Genomic DNA, 15,761 nt, shown 5'->3' with positions numbered 1-15,761 from the left:
CAGTCCGAATCCAGCAATAGGCAGAACTGAAAACAATGATGCAAAGTCTCTTTTCTAAACTAGTGAGACATCATTTTACTTAGTAATTGCAGACATTTCAAGGGTTTGAGCTTTAACTCAGTATCCATTTGTTCTTTCACAGTCAGAATCTTTTCAGAAAGAAAATAACCTCACTTTGGGGATTAATAGGGTGAAATGGTACATGGGATTATTTTCCTTCTTTCATTCTGAAAAGTTTATGATTTTCTCTTTGCATCCATTTGACTACAGTTGTAGTTACAAACCCATTACTACCCAAGTAACATTCTATTGCAAAAGTTGGGTAATTTTTTCCATAAAATACCCAGACATAAAAGGAAAAGCCTTTTCCTTCTTCGGGAAGATAAATCAGCTTAAACTAAGTAATCCTGCTTTAGAATTTTACCAGAACTACCAAAATTATATGCTAAGGGAGAATGGATATTGGGGAAGCAACACCCTTTGCCTTAAAAACAGAACCCCAGCTTTAACAGGATGGCAGTGGGCTCAGCTGAAAACACAATCATCCCAGCCTCCCTGCTAGGAGAGATGGCATTTTTCAGAGTAGGACCCGTAACACTCACGAATCAGTCTCTAGATGATCTGGGAAATCTCTTGGAGAAAGGGTGATTCAGCTGGCCCTTGCCTTTTGCCTCTTGCACATGTCCTCCACCTGGAATGTAGCCAGGATGCTGGAGGTGAGGCAGCTATTTTGAGGCCACAAGGCAACAAATGAGGGGACGAAAGCCACATGCGAAGCTTGGCTAAGGGGAAGGAAAAATGAGCTTAGACCTCTGTGGACTGCGGGTCTGCCGGGACTGTGAAGTCCTACCTTAATGTCACTTGAAAAACACAAAACCTCTCTTTGGCTAACCTAATAAAAGTTGGGTTATCTTTGATGAGCTATCAAACCTATGCCAAGCTGATCCAATTAGATTGCAAGGAGAATGCTAAAATTTTTTATAAGAACCGTTTCTAAGCAGGTATTTCAGAAGCATTCATTTACTTTGGCAATTATTAAACTGACATATTCATAAATGATTTTTAGGCATTCCTTAAAATGACTTCCAAATGACTTTATTGTGTAGGCAATAACCTACATAACTCTCACACATGGATTATCATGAAAGCATTTCTCCCTTCCAATTATTCATTTGGCAAACATTTACTGGGGGCCCAGGAAGCACTGTGCTGGTGGGGGGTGGGGGGGGTAGGGATGCAAGGATGAAAAACAAGTGCCTGACTACAAAGGCTCAGTTTACTTGAAAATAAGAAGACAAATCTTTCTAAAAAAGTTCTGTTTTCCAGTTCTTTGCTGCCTATGGGTTTATTTCATGTACACTAGCTCTCCACTAGAAGACAGCCCAACACCACAACCAACATTAAGAAAAGAAGAGGATCTGAACTACCAACATGGTACCCATCACTAGGTGCTCAGATTTAGTGAAATTACTTCATAATTTGAAAACTTACTTAAATGTTGTCCCAAGATGTTCATTAAAGTTGTGAGAAATAATTGAATAAACTGTGTCATTCCATCCACAACAGAACTTCTTTTTCCAAAGTCAGGCTACTGCTAACAGCAAATATTTAGTGCCACTCTACTCTGTTTTCTGTCATTTCTATCATTAAATTGTACATCAGGCCTCTCTCCCACAATTACTGACTCTGAATATCACTGGCAAAATACCAGTAAGTATTAGGAAATCACTTCTCCACTCACCTCTTCCTCTGTGTCACCTTAGGCACATCATTTACCTCCTTTCTACCTCAGTTTCCCCAGAGGTTAAATGATGGGGAGGAACTAGGTCAGTGCATTGTTTCATAGATGTAAAATTCTCTTATTTCCCTGCTGTGTTCTCAATGTGATGCATGAGAAGACAAGTCTCCCCACTAAAAGCAGCACATTATTTGTAAATGACGCATGGCTTCTCTATTTCTGTTACCTCAGGAATTATACATCTTAGCCCACATCTCATATCAGATCACAATTTTATATATAATTAAACAATATAATACCACCTTGTATTAATATCACTATCATTGGACCCAGGATCGGAACAGAGAACTGGTTTTATTATTGCCAGCTTTTAATGACGCAACTTGTATTGCACACATTTGAGATCATCGGGTGAACAGTAGATGGAGAGTACATTGTTTTTAATTTGCTATTTCAAAGTATTCCCTGTTTATCTAGGAGAGAGTCTGACAAACCTTACTTGGAAGCACAGGGATCCTCCTGCCCATTCCAAGAAATTGCTTTTGAAGTCTAGAAAAATGCTCATTATATGCCAAATCCGAATGATGAAATTCAGATCTTACTAACATATCCACACATCCAACAGTTATCTGCACACCCCACAGAGAAGTACGTGATTTTCTTATCACTTCCATGAAATTATCTGAAATTGAAACACATTAAACTTGACCAGCTTAACCCACCCCATTCTGAATTTGATATACAAGATTAAAAACGTTATCATCTTGCTTACAACAAGGTAATTAAGAAACATGAACACTCTACAAATCCTTTAGTTTTCATCTTACAGCCACCTCACACCTACGGCTGTGACTCTCACACACACACACACACACACACACACACACACACACACACACACACACATGCCCCATACTCACCACAATGAGTTAAAGGCAGACAGAAGCTCTCGGTGGCAGCCTTTCAGTCATTCCCATCCCCTTCATTTTAGGTGCCATGGCACTGTACGTTACAGCCAGCAATTTGCTCTGTTCGGTTTATTGCAAACGCTGAAAGAGGTGTGCTGCATTTGCCGGACGATTTAGCTTCTATGCTTCTGGTCATTCTTCCCACAAAAAGAACAAGACCCGTTTCCAAGCTATTCTTAACTCTCCTTCCAAAACATTTCAGAAGAGAAAGACAAGGTTTCATGATTTCCATGCAAACGCCCAGCCTGCCCGCCTGCCTGCAGCTGCCAATACTTCTTACTCTTGCTGGTGGTGCCATTCAGCGAGCTCCCCGGCCCCGATGCTTCGTTATGTAAGGCTGTCTAGGTCAAGTGTAGGAGACACACTGCTGGCCCGTGAAAACTCATGGAACTGTTCCTCCAGATTAACACTTCAGGGGCCATGGAAGCTGGAGGAAGCTGAGCTTTTACTACATCTTTTGGGGGTAAATATTTTTGCATGATTCAATGATTTATATGCTATAGTTTTGGCAGATGCCTGCCAGCCATGCTGAGAGGTGCAGGGAGAGATTACTAAGAGATTCCAGTTCTGTCAGCATGCTTGAATAAGTACAGTAAGTCTTCTAGCAATCCTGGCTTTAAAACACTTTAAGGAGTAAATTAATCATTAATTAGGGTTTACTAATTAAGCAGCATCTCTCTCTAACCCTGAGGATGAATGTTGATTTGACCGTTTAAACCCTCACTATGATTCATGTGTTCGGAGGTGTAGGAGAGCATTATTGTTAGATGGAGCTATTAGCTCAAAGGTATTTACTGCCGTTCTTGGCTGTTACCCTTGTCTGATTGCAAATTTGCTTCCCTTGCAAATGAGCTGTATGTTTTGCTGTATGTGTCTTCTGTTGTGATTGTTTATGATAACATGAGGACAGAGCCTGCACAACCTGGCAATTGTGTGACTTCAGCAGGTAATAAATCCTGCCTACTTAGTTTCAAGGTGAATACTGCAGTACAAGCATCGTTCGATACAAGCACTGGATGGTGTTGGGTGACCTGAATTGGTTCAAACTGTGCTGTGTTTAGGGCACTTGGAGGCACAATCCCAGGTTTGACTCGAGTGCTTATTCCCTCTATGATTAAAAGTAGAAACAGTATAGCACTTATTCCGCTGAGACTCTCCCGCTGTGCCCTGGTGTGGGAATGAGTTAAGAAAGCAGGTCTCTATTGACTGCGGCAGAAAAGCCCTGGAGAAGTAGCAGGGGAAGACTGCGGCAGCTGTGGGATCTTGGCAAGGAATTTTAATAAGACTTAACCGGAGACAATGACACCACAGATGGAAACTCATTTGAAAGACAACTGGAAGTTTAAGCAGTAGAACACAGATGCAGCACGTTGGAGAGGGTCTGGCTTTCCCTGTGCCCTTGGCAACCCTGGTTCGGAGCCCTGGACAGGATGTCCTGAGTTAGGACAAGAAAGGTGCTGTAAACTGTCTCCACTGTTAAAAAAGATAAATGGAAAACTCAGTGTTCAGTCACTGGGTGTCTCTAAATGGGACTGGCACGAGGCAGGTTGTAAAGAGCACGCTCACCAGGGGAACAGGTAGTTCTCGGGCATCTGAAATTTCTTGCATTCTTTTTATTCAGTGAAAGGAATGAAAATGAGTGTTAACTGAACTGAAGTTACTCTGGGGTTCTTTTCACTCTGTTGATTGTGATGAACAGTAGCACCTTGATGATTTATAATGGGAATTATTACATATAATTTTATGCTATATTTAATTAAACATGCCCATGTTTCCCCATATAATTTGAAGAGACAGTTATGATCCCTCAGGGCCTTATTCGATATTCCTGATGTCAATAGGCATTTCCCCATAGTCTTAGCTTGGCATAAGAGCCTCATCAGACCAGGTTTTACTCAGTCTGGCAATTAGAATATTCCATAAATATGTAATGTTAAAAATAATGCATGTGTATTTAGTTGTGCTTACAATCTTCAAGTTTATATATCTTTAGGATTAATGCTGTTGGTACTCAAATCATCTATAAATGATTTTCATTCAATACTGTTTTATTGGCTATTACTAAAAGGGATTCTTTTTTCTGCTAATAAAGCTTAAAAAATCTGTTAATTTCTTCATTTCCAAAGAAGGGATTTGAGTTAAATGAGATCTAAAGTTAGTTTTGGTTCTGGCATCCACAGATTGTATTTCGCTAAGTATAAATTAACACCATTAATGTTAAAGTGAGATTACATTTTTTGGTAAGATTATATTTTTGAATAACTATAATATTAGGCCAACATTTATTGAGTACCTACCAAACACTAGGCCAGTGAGTGGTTCTAACAGTGTGATCTCCTGTACAGTAGGCGCAACATATTGTTAGAAATGCAGATTCCCAGGCCTCGCTCAGACTTACTGAATCAGAATTTCTGGGGTTGGGTAGAGCAATTTGTCTTTTAACAAGCCCTCCAGGTAGTTGTGAAGCATGCTAAAGTTTGAGAGTCACTATGCTGGGCAGGACTTTGGTTAAATATCATGGAAATAGTTTTTACTGCATACAATCCATTATGTGTTACATAATTCTCTGTTTACCTGGTGGGCCAGATTTTCCATTTTAACCAATATTTTGTCTTAAGAGTGTATGCAATTCTTTAGTGCATCTTAAGCCTCAATTTGTCCATAAGAAGCCTTGTTTTCCAACAGTTCTATTTTTAGCTTCTAAAATTACACAGTGTGATGAGAAAACACTAAAGGGCCCATCTCTTCTGTTTGCTCCCTGTGTGACTTGGCATATGTCATGGACCTCTCTGATGTTCGATTTCTCATTTGTAAAATGGTACGTTGGCTTAAATCAAGGTTTCTCAGCTTGGCACCATAGACATTTTGGGTCAGATATCCTTTGCTGTGGAATCTGTCTTATACATCATAGAATGTGGAGCATCCCTGGCCTTACTGATAAGATGACAGTAGCAACCCTCAAGTATGGCAATCAAAAATATATCCAGACATGAACACATCTGCCCACAAGGCATGACTGACCCTCGTACCTCCTCAAGCCCTCCCTATGCCCTCTCCAAGTTTGAGAGCCATTGGCCTAGGTTAACTCCCCTGAGTAAAGGTCTATTATACTAAATAATGCAACAAATGTATTATTTCTTCTTTTGAAAGCAGGTGAGTTAAAAATTACAAGTAAATATATATTTGAGTGACCCAGAAGTAAGCTGGGGCTCTTCATCCCCTTGAACATCTAGATGTAATTTTCTCAAGTATCTAACAATTCCCCTCTGTGGAAGTTCAAACCCTTTTTCAACTTCTCAGGGACTTAAAATCCTGTATCCCTCCATGTCCTGGAGTCCTGGCTGCATGTATCTACCTCATCACTCTAGAAAGTGTCCCAGATTCCATCTGTCACTAGTTTCTACCAAATTTATCCATTACAATCATCTCTTGGAGTTAATAGATGGTTTGGAGTTAAGAGTTAAAGATTTGGACTCTTCCCCTTATTTTCTCTCCCTTTTTTCCCATCTCTGCTCCTCACTCTCTCCTTGCAAAATGCTCTTAGTGTCCCACTCTTCTCCTTCTAGCTTGCATGGTATTCCAGCTTTCCACAGCTGTTATATCCAGATGTAAATGTCCAAATCTCGCAGAGTTTAGAAGTTACAGGATCTTCAGTTGAAGACCATCTCACCTTCGTGAAAGGCACTGGCATCATATTATATAATCATAAAATCATAAAGTCATGGGGCTTAAAATGAATTTAAATTCATTTACATGTCTTTAGAAGTCATATTGATATGACAGCTCTTGGCCCTTTAAATTACACATTTGCATGCTAGAGTCTCAGAATTTTATTATACCTGCCCATGAACTGTTACCTCAACAGTTCAGCAATTCTATGTGAACATTTTATGGAGTTGAAATGCATGATGGATATAGATAAGCCACACACCACACACACACACACACACACACACACACACACACACACACACACACATATATGCACACACGTGTTTTTCCCCAGTGTTAAAAATTCAATACACTGTACTATAAATTCAGACTGTGTTGTAATGAGATATCTGTGAATTACAGGACTAAATCTAAAATGTAGGTATAAAAATATACCAGATAGCTATATTTTGATTAATCAAAATAACAATAGCTTATGTTTGAATGATTGTATCTGTATCCCAAGTCATTTTATAGATACGACCTTTTCTGAAACCACAGCCACTGTGTAGGATGGATGCCATTACTGTTATCCTTTTACAGATAAGAAAATAAAAGCTCAAGCTCTCCAGATGCCAAATCCACTTCTCTTTCCACTATTTGACAAGACAAGACTCAATAGCATATGTATTTTGAACACATTGGTGAGTATAATTTCTAACTGTTTTTTATTAAGACCTATTTCAAGGTCTTCCTGCTCCAAAGGCGTTCAAAGAGTGTAAGGACTATTATATGTTACCAATTCTTTGCTTTAGTAGCTAGGATTAATACATTTTCCTGAATTACCATGTATTTATTTGCATAATATGCTTAATTGTTCTGTATAGGTTTACTAAATTACTTAGTAGTTACTAAATTACTAAGTATGTATTACTAAATGATCTCAATACAGCATTTGTTACACAAGTCATAGTCACATGCATTATGTCACTTAATGCCTTCAAAAGTTCCAAGAGGATGGGATTGGTGCCCTTCTTAAAAGACGACGTTGAATTCAATTTAACTTAAACTTGAGCTTCAGCCGAGTTCCTGCACTGACGCAGCCACAGCTCTGTCTTGGTGACACACACTGAGCCAGCGACAGACCATCTCTTTTTACTGAGATGCCCCAGTGTGTGGCACCATGTTGAGCTTATACTGAGAATCAGCAAATGAGTTTGTTAAAGGAATGTCGAATAACTATCATTGCCATCTAGTTCCTTTATATTTTGAACTTTACTTAACATTATTCACTCTGGTAAATTAAACAGCAACTTGCAAATGACATTTAGAAAGAAAAGTTAGATTCCAAAGGGAAGAAAAGGTAGATTCGTTTTTGGCTACAATACACATCTGGAACTCTTCGCGAAGCTCAATCACTCGTCCTACTTTCCTTATTTACTTTGAGAAAAAATCTTTTGGGTCCAATGTAGAGACTTCCTCTGAGTTACAATGGGAAAAGGTATTCGCAACATCAAATATAAATTCTTCTTTTAAAATACTAATTTCCCAACACCAGGACCTCACAGTCACTTCTGACTTTATTTGATCTTAAAGGAAATACCTGAGAAGAACTTGAAATATATTTTTCCCATTTTAGAATATCAATTCAGAAAAAAGAGTATTCAATAGTAGAGGATTAATTAAATACATAGTAAATACAATGAATTCCAAATGAACTGGTCGTATAAGTTGTCAACCTTGTCCTGCCCCAGGAGAGTCAGGGCTACAAGTTTGTTGTCAAAATTCCCCTTCGTACCACTGCTTGTCTTTGAGACCACATGTCCCTGAAAACCTCAGTTTCTTGCACTGCAAGAAAGATGGAGAACCGTACCATCTCCTTGGCAGAATTTAAAGAGATTATGTCCAGTGGTTTATTTACATATTAAAAGTGTTCAGTTTATGATAGTATTTGGTGTCATACACTCCCAGATGTATCAGCCTGTCTCAGGCAGTCCATCTAGTATCTTCTGAGCAACTAGGACATTTATATCAATGTCAAGTTCTGAGACTCTAAAGATGCTGGATTTAAGGAATAGTCTTCAAAGAACTGATGAGTCAGGAGCTGGTGATCAGTCAGCGTGAGGCTAACCAAGGATGGACAGTTACCTGGACTCTCCCGTCCTGCCCCTCGAGATACTTGTAAAAAATGCAATATCCTCACATAACTAGCCAGCCATATGTCCAGTGTTTTTTTTACTTCTTTTTGCTTAAATGTCAGGCTCTGTTCCTCAAAATTGTATTATCCAGGTAAATAATCCTTTGAGAGATTGGAAAAGCCTAAGAAATTTAGAAGTTTTTCCTCAGAGTGGAAGGAACATCTGTCAGAGGAGACAAAATTTAAAGTTACACTGATTTCACTTACTTTGAAAAATAATTTGGACCTAAAGAGAAAGCCACACAAATTTCTTCTACCAAGCTAGGGTAAATTCTTTGACAACTGAGATCCTAAATTAAATAATTCTGCAGGTTTCTTCTAATTATAATATTTTGTATAAATGTGTTTAACTCTGAAATATGATAATCCAAATATCAACCAAATCCAAGATGATTAGATTTAGACCCATTTCATGTACCCATTGATAATTAAGGAAAAACAAGTGACTCTTAATATCGCCATTTTAATCATTTATCCTGAAATGCATCATTAGTCACATATGTCTCATGTTCTGGAATATGTTTTATCAATATGCTGGTCTGTAAAAAATGAATCCTCTTTTTAAAAATGAAATTATAGTTTTCTAACAACATTGCATTGTATTATCTTTTATGCCCAACAAGTGAAGCAGTGAAATAGGGCACCTGAAAGACATTCTGTTAGGCTTATCACAATTTGGGATGCAAGAAAAATAAATCAGTTGTCAATCTTCTATCTGAGATTTCCTAAAGAATATTGTTGTGATTACATAATGTTGGGAAAAGGGGAAGTGGAGTAACAGTAAGAGTGTTTGGGTTTTGAATGTGCAGCTTCTAGTAAAAGCATTAGAGAAAACTTAAGACTAATCAGCGCCATGAGAATATCAGACAGGAAAGAAGAAATCCTCCCAATTTACTCACCACTGTCCTCCTGACAATAAGCCAACTTTCCCACACCCACACGCACCTTATCTAAAGTGGTTTTAGAAGCACATAAGCCAATTATAAGGGCAACACTAGTATTATCAGTGCCTAGACAGGGAACAGATGGTCCCCTCAAACTGGAGGAAATAAAGAAAAAGGTAATTTGTTTTAGTTTCTCAATATCATATTCTCCCCGTTTCTTGTGAAGGGGAATCTGTCTCCCCTTCGATAGCAGGTGTGACAACCCCTGTGTGACCTGGCATCTGCCTGCCTACCCAAACTCTAACCAATTCCAGAGACCCAACCTTATATGTCCATGTACATGATATTTCCCCTTTTCAGAATGCACGTTTTCTTCCCCCCCCCACACTTCATGTTTTGCTTAATAAACACCTATAGGAAAGTACCAGGTAAAGTCAAGCCTAGATTTCACTTCTCGGTTAACAAATAAAAACGTTTGGTGACTTTTAATGACGACAAAGTTGTGAGAAGCAGGTATCTTATGCTGTGGCTGTTGCTACACCTTTGGAGGGAAATCTAGTGGTATTTACCAAAGTTAGAAGGCGTAAACCCTTCCACTCAGCAGGGCCATTTCGTGAGACTGTATCTTAACAAAGAAAAACTTGTACAGTGAAAAAAATCTTTGTAAAGGGATGTTGCTGCCAGCATCATCTGAAATAGAAAAACAGAACAAAACCTGGAAATAACCTGTTTATTATGTGAACACTGGGGTGTGCCCCTCTGTATGCATACCAAAATACTCTTTATGTAATAGCAAGGAAAGAGATTGGAGATGAATCATGTAAATCAACAAGGTGTACATCTATCATCTATTTATGATATCATTTCTTTAAAAAAAGAGATGAGATATATTTCAGATGCTTGGACATACACAAGGAATTTCAAAAAGCTTCAAAAGAAATTGTTAACAATGATTGCCCTGCAGAATGGGTCAGGGGGAGGAGAGCTGCAAAGTTAATTTTTATTTAAAGGGCCACACATGGTAAGTGACATTTGCAATGTTACTAGCACAGTAGGTTAAGGGTTTTGCTTGGTGGAAAAGGGGAAGAGATCCGACTCAGTCCTGGCCAGCATGCCTTCCAAAGGCAAGGAGAGGGCCTAGGGAATGACGCGAAGGTGGCTGATTTAGCAGTTCTGGGTGCAGCAGGAGGTGGCAGACGTCAGGAGCTGAGGCCAGGGTGGGTCACGGATGGTATTCTCCGCGGCACTGCTTCCCACACCTCACCGTGGACCGGAGTCGCCTGGGGATCCCATTCGATGCAGACTTTGCTGTAACAGGGAGGAGGGGAGCCCAGGATTCTGCATGTCAGCAAGTTCCTGGGAAATACCCCCGCTGCTAACCCACTGCCACAATACTTAGAGAGTATCCCACAATACTCAAGAGTATTGTGTTCATGTGTGGTTTGTGTCTTCACAAAGACGGAGCAGAGCCAGAAAGCACTTGTTTTTAGAAAACCAGCCGAGAGCGAGACACCTCATTGAGTACGTTTGCAACACGGAGCTCTGCCAAAGCGTGCTGTCAAGTGCTCAGCAGTGCTGTTTTTCGAGCCCCTCTGCTTGTAACAAAAAGACTTCTGGAGACTAAAGCACTGCTAGATGGAGGCAGGCTTCTCCCCCCCAAACACCCCCCCCCCATTCCTCCTGTGTTTGGTTGATTAGTTGACTTGGTGAGAGTATTTCCCTACATTCTGTGGAAGATTGAAGAGTCCAAAGCAAGTGAGAAGAAAGACCTGCCACTGACCAACCTCACCCCTTGCCACATGCCACCCCCCCCCAACATGTGTGACCGAAATCCAGGCTGTAGATCTGCCATGATACTGGAAACTCTCTCAGGCTGGCCACGTTGAGGACTGTCTTTCCTCTCTCGCCTCCTGCGAGTGGAATGTGAGGTGATCCAGCCTGGTGAGGGGCACCTGTGTCATCTCCCACGGGTCTGCCTTTGAATCTTGGATCCCAGACACTTAGCCGACATGATTTTGATAATGTGATGTTGCAGAGAGTTTTATACAAAACAACACAGTATAAACTTATGAGAGGAATAGCTACTCTGCAGGCAATGTTGGTTTCAGAACCATACTTAATCATTTCCTTACCGTGTAACCTTGACCAAGTTACCCGGCTGTTCTGAGTCTCAGTCCCCTCATCTATAAAATCATGAGAATAATAAGCTTATCTGTTTCATGAGACTGTTGTGAGGTATAAGGTTCCTGGAATATATAAATTATTCTTCCTCTAATCATTATTAGAATTGATTTGGAAATAGTACTATGAATACTAATATATGCATTTCTGAGTACCTTCCATATTTAGGCTAAGGTATTAGTATTAAACAGAATTTCATCATAAAGGTTGTACTCATTTCCATAAAATTCACATATTTGTTTTTTAAGCACAAAGAAATATTTTTTGCAGCAAGATGGAACACATTGCTCTTGCCCCAGTTCCCACCGCCAGCCCTTCACACGCAGTAGAACTTGGACGTCGTCCTTATTGGGCTTGCAAAAGAATGGGAATTTGAATTGGTGGAGTGTGAAAGGAAACATAGGGTAGGTTCAAGAGGTCTGAGCACGGTGAGGAGGCACCCGGGGCTGTGCCGCAGCAGCGGTGCCCACGCGCGTGAACAGGGCAGCCTCGCCCACGCCCGGCAAGAGCTGCAGCGGTGGAGGGGCCGCAGGACGGGAGGGGGTGGTGCGAGTGGTGCAGGTTCAGCTAGCAGGGGGACCGGGAGCCACTTTCCCTGGTTAGATATAGTCTGGAAGTCCTTATCTTCCGGTTCTTTTGGGTTTAGCCCAAGGCAGGCATTACTAGGAAGTTGTGGTGTCTCCCCCACCACAGTCCCCCTTGCAGCCTAGGTGGCTGCATTCTTCTCCGGGGTCCCGCCCAGCTCCCCTTCTCCCTGGGGCCTGGTGCTCGTGTTTCCTCCCCTTGCCCCTGAAGACATTGGCCCTCCCCGTTGCTAGTTTCTGGGTGCTCCGTCAACCATCTTAACCTGTTTAGTAAACAGTTTCTCCATTAAATTATGTTCATGTAACCCTTTTTGAGTGTAACATCTGTTCCCTGCCAGCACCTTGACTGAATCAGAGGTATAATTTTACAGCAAAAGATGTTCCATAGAAGGGAAACTGCCACGACCCCCTAGAGAGGAGACTGGGCAGATGATACAGATAAAGGTTCTGTGTTGTGGGGCAGAAACTGCCATGTGAAGTAGGCAGATCGTTTCTGTGCTTCATCATTGCTAAAGTCTGGAAAGGTTCACACTCTGTATTTGCTTTTTTGCAGAAATTGATAAGGGTCACATCCCATATGTGTTCATTAAAGAGATGCAAACCCAGAAAGAGCTCTTTCCTGCTTATTTAGCCTACTTTTCCCCACAGAGAGGAGGAATACAGGGTACTTTGATGTAATAACAACCACCAGCATGTAAGACTTCCAAAGAGTCAGAGTGGAATATGGAAATAAGTATATTGGTCTCTGAGCTCCCTTCTGTATCAAGTGCCATGGACAGCATTGAGACAAAGTGATTCTGTCATTTTAACATCCCATAGTGAGCAGACAAATCTGTCTTTCACCTGACTACTGATGAGCAGGTACAGGAGGTTGTCGAAGGCATAGGAGTGTGGCTGCCTGGCCCCCCTGCCCCACATCTGTGGGCCCCAGTGACCCCAGGGGTGGGCAAGACAACCCAGGGCTCTGCTATCCAACATGAACAGGGGGCATCCCAGAGGGAACAGCTCAGTGAACAGGCCAAAACAATTCCAAGCAACTCTGGGAGGACTAGGCTAAATGAAATCATTGCCTGACCCTTCACGCCCCTTCTTTCTTAGTCACTTATAATGTCTTCTAAAAATGTCAGATGACCTACATCCATTATTTGTCCTATAGTGATTCCTGCTTTTTCAAGGGAAGAGAGAAAAGATGTAACCATATGTGGTCTATGTGAGTTTGAATGAATTTCTGAAGACTGGAACTGCTTAGGGATTGTGTGAAAGGTGTTGATCTTCCAGAGGAACATGCAGCATCTAATTATGATGACATATGCATACATTTGGATGGCTTTGCGATGGTCTTGGTAAAGTCAATGACTTTCTGCCTTTGAACGTGAAAGGAAAAAGATGTTGGTCAGAATCTTTTAGCGGGACAAGAATGACGTTTGCCTATGCTAAGTTATGGCAAACCTCAGTTTTATTCTGTAAATAAATAGTTATCTTCATAAATACCAGCTATTTCCTTTAGTGTAAAGAATGTCCTCTTCCTAAAAATATCTAATTAAACCTCTTCAATATGTAGTGATGTGGTAAATTGAAAGATATATTAAAAAGGCAAACTGATCTTGTGGTGCCAGTAAGTAGTCAACCATATTTTTCGTAGCACTATCTTTAAGTGATTCATCTTTGCAAAAGGGGGAAATTGCTGAATGAAATAGATGAGGCAAAAACCAAGCATAATGTTTAATTGATTTAAGAGGATGGAAAAGAGCACAAAATAGAACCCAACATAGTAATTTAGTTTCTTATAATTGTTCGTCCATTGTCTTAATTTGCATTTATGTTCCTTATCTCTTTTAGCCTACTGTGGCTGTAGATCTGGACATAACACTTAAAATATTGTGATGTACTTGGATCTTGTTTTAGGAGACAAAGTTTTACAAATCCTTTACATATTAAAAGAAAGAGACATAAATTTCAGGCATGGGAAACATTGAAGTTTATTTCCAAATATAAAAGATAACTGCCAGATAAATGTGGTGTATCAGTCTAAAGAAACAGAAAATACATTTTTAGATTACATTTTGGTTTTTCAAAGAAATTATAGAACTTCAAGAAGACTATTTGTTCATGGATATTTCCCCTTTTTGAGTCTTCATTCCTGAAAGCTGTCAACACCACTCTGAGTACCTGCTGCTGCTGCCATTGAGCTTGAACATTTTGTGGTTAATGTTTAAGATAGTAGGTGGAGCTAGGTGGAAGGATGGTCACTTTCTTTATCCTTTGCTAAAACCAGTGCTGGTTAGTCCATCACCGTCAACAGTAACTGTAATCATACACGTCATCTCACCCATCTCTCAGTCAGAACATTTGGGAAAATCAATTGTGACATATATAGAAATACTCCACTCACTTCCATTCTGCTTCCTAGATGCTGGTGCACTTCCTCCGTCTTAATTTCCTTCATAGTTAGACTCTAGACAAACATTCAAATGGACTTGTGTGGCATAAAACTAGCTATGTGACCTTGGACAAGTCACATTACTTCTCTTGACATCATTCCTCTTGTCTAAAGTAAGAACTCTCATCTAGATGATCTCTGAGGACTTTTCAGTGCCATAGTTCCTCAGTGATTATGAAAAGCATCTCTGTAAAGTAGTGGTAAAAAGTTATATGTATTGACATTCTGCTTTATGAGTCTTAAAGAGGCATTTTATCCTACCTATAAATTTTAGTGGGATTTCGTTCTGAAATTTTGATTAATCAGTAGTCAGGAGCTGTTATCTAGTCCATCTTCAGAAAAATACCTTAATTCAACCAGATACACTGGAACATGTTTGGGGATAATGTAAAAAAGAAGACATAGTTCTTGTTACAAAAGAGAAAGGTTAGGGGATGGAGTCAGCAGTGGGAGGTGCACAGAAGAGGGGAGAGGGTTTGTGGCCAAAGAAGAGCAGATCCTCAGAGCAGAGGGAAGGAGGGAAGCCAAGCACTGAAGCTATGGTAGCTCCTGGCTTTTGGGGAGAGCAAGGAGATCGTTATTTTCAAAGATGTCATTGAAGTCATCCTCCATAGCTACTAATAATGTGCTCTGATTCACTAGCTGAAGAAAAAAAGACCAAGATAAGTCAGTCCCTCAAACAATAAAGGACTGAAAATTGAAAAGTCCACAGAGCACTCAAGTGATTTTTTTTTAAAACATGGGTTGAATAGTTGTATAATAGACAAAAATATTACATGAAGTGATAAAAAGTAATTTTGTAACTTAATGCCTTTTGGAACCAATATTGTAAGGCTGACCTCAGAAGCTTTACCTTCTTTTACAAGCTTTACATTTACATTCAGTTTCCCTTCAAGAAATTAGGTTTGTGTATTACTATGCCCATAAAAACTTCATTTGGTTGGGAATACCATTATTTCCTTCTCCAACACCAACAGCAACCTATGTAATTGGAAAAAAAAAATTGCAATGAATCTTCCAGCAGGATGTAACTGCATCCCTGGAAATGATCATCTATGGCTTTGTAATTAAATTTGGCTTTCATTGCTCTGGATAGAATGGCAGGGAAAGGATGGGGA

At 40.1% G+C, this 15,761-nt stretch overlaps 1 protein-coding gene and 1 long non-coding RNA gene across 2 annotated transcripts in view; one reads left to right on the top strand and one right to left on the bottom strand.

Annotated features, from left to right (window-relative positions):
* LOC118967941 (uncharacterized) overlaps positions 1-2,882 on the bottom strand; it is a 93,348-nt gene extending 90,466 nt beyond the window's left edge. The window contains exon 1 of the long non-coding RNA XR_012133420.1: positions 2,659-2,882. This is a non-coding gene — a long non-coding RNA (uncharacterized lncRNA). The remainder of the gene's footprint in view (positions 1-2,658) is intronic.
* Positions 2,883-3,047: 165 nt separating this feature from the next.
* Positions 3,048-15,761, top strand: part of SCN1A (sodium voltage-gated channel alpha subunit 1) — a 119,395-nt gene continuing 106,681 nt past the window's right edge. Inside the window, exons 1-2 of the mRNA XM_073241596.1 lie at positions 3,048-3,169; positions 6,961-7,061. The gene's annotated coding sequence lies outside the window, so the exon portion shown is untranslated. The remainder of the gene's footprint in view (positions 3,170-6,960; positions 7,062-15,761) is intronic.

This window comes from Manis javanica, chromosome 7 (assembly GCF_040802235.1).
Source record: "Manis javanica isolate MJ-LG chromosome 7, MJ_LKY, whole genome shotgun sequence".
Taxonomy (NCBI): domain Eukaryota; kingdom Metazoa; phylum Chordata; class Mammalia; order Pholidota; family Manidae; genus Manis; species Manis javanica.
The sequence above is the reverse complement of the archived record's forward strand: the minus strand, read 5'-3'. Positions and strand labels throughout refer to the sequence as shown.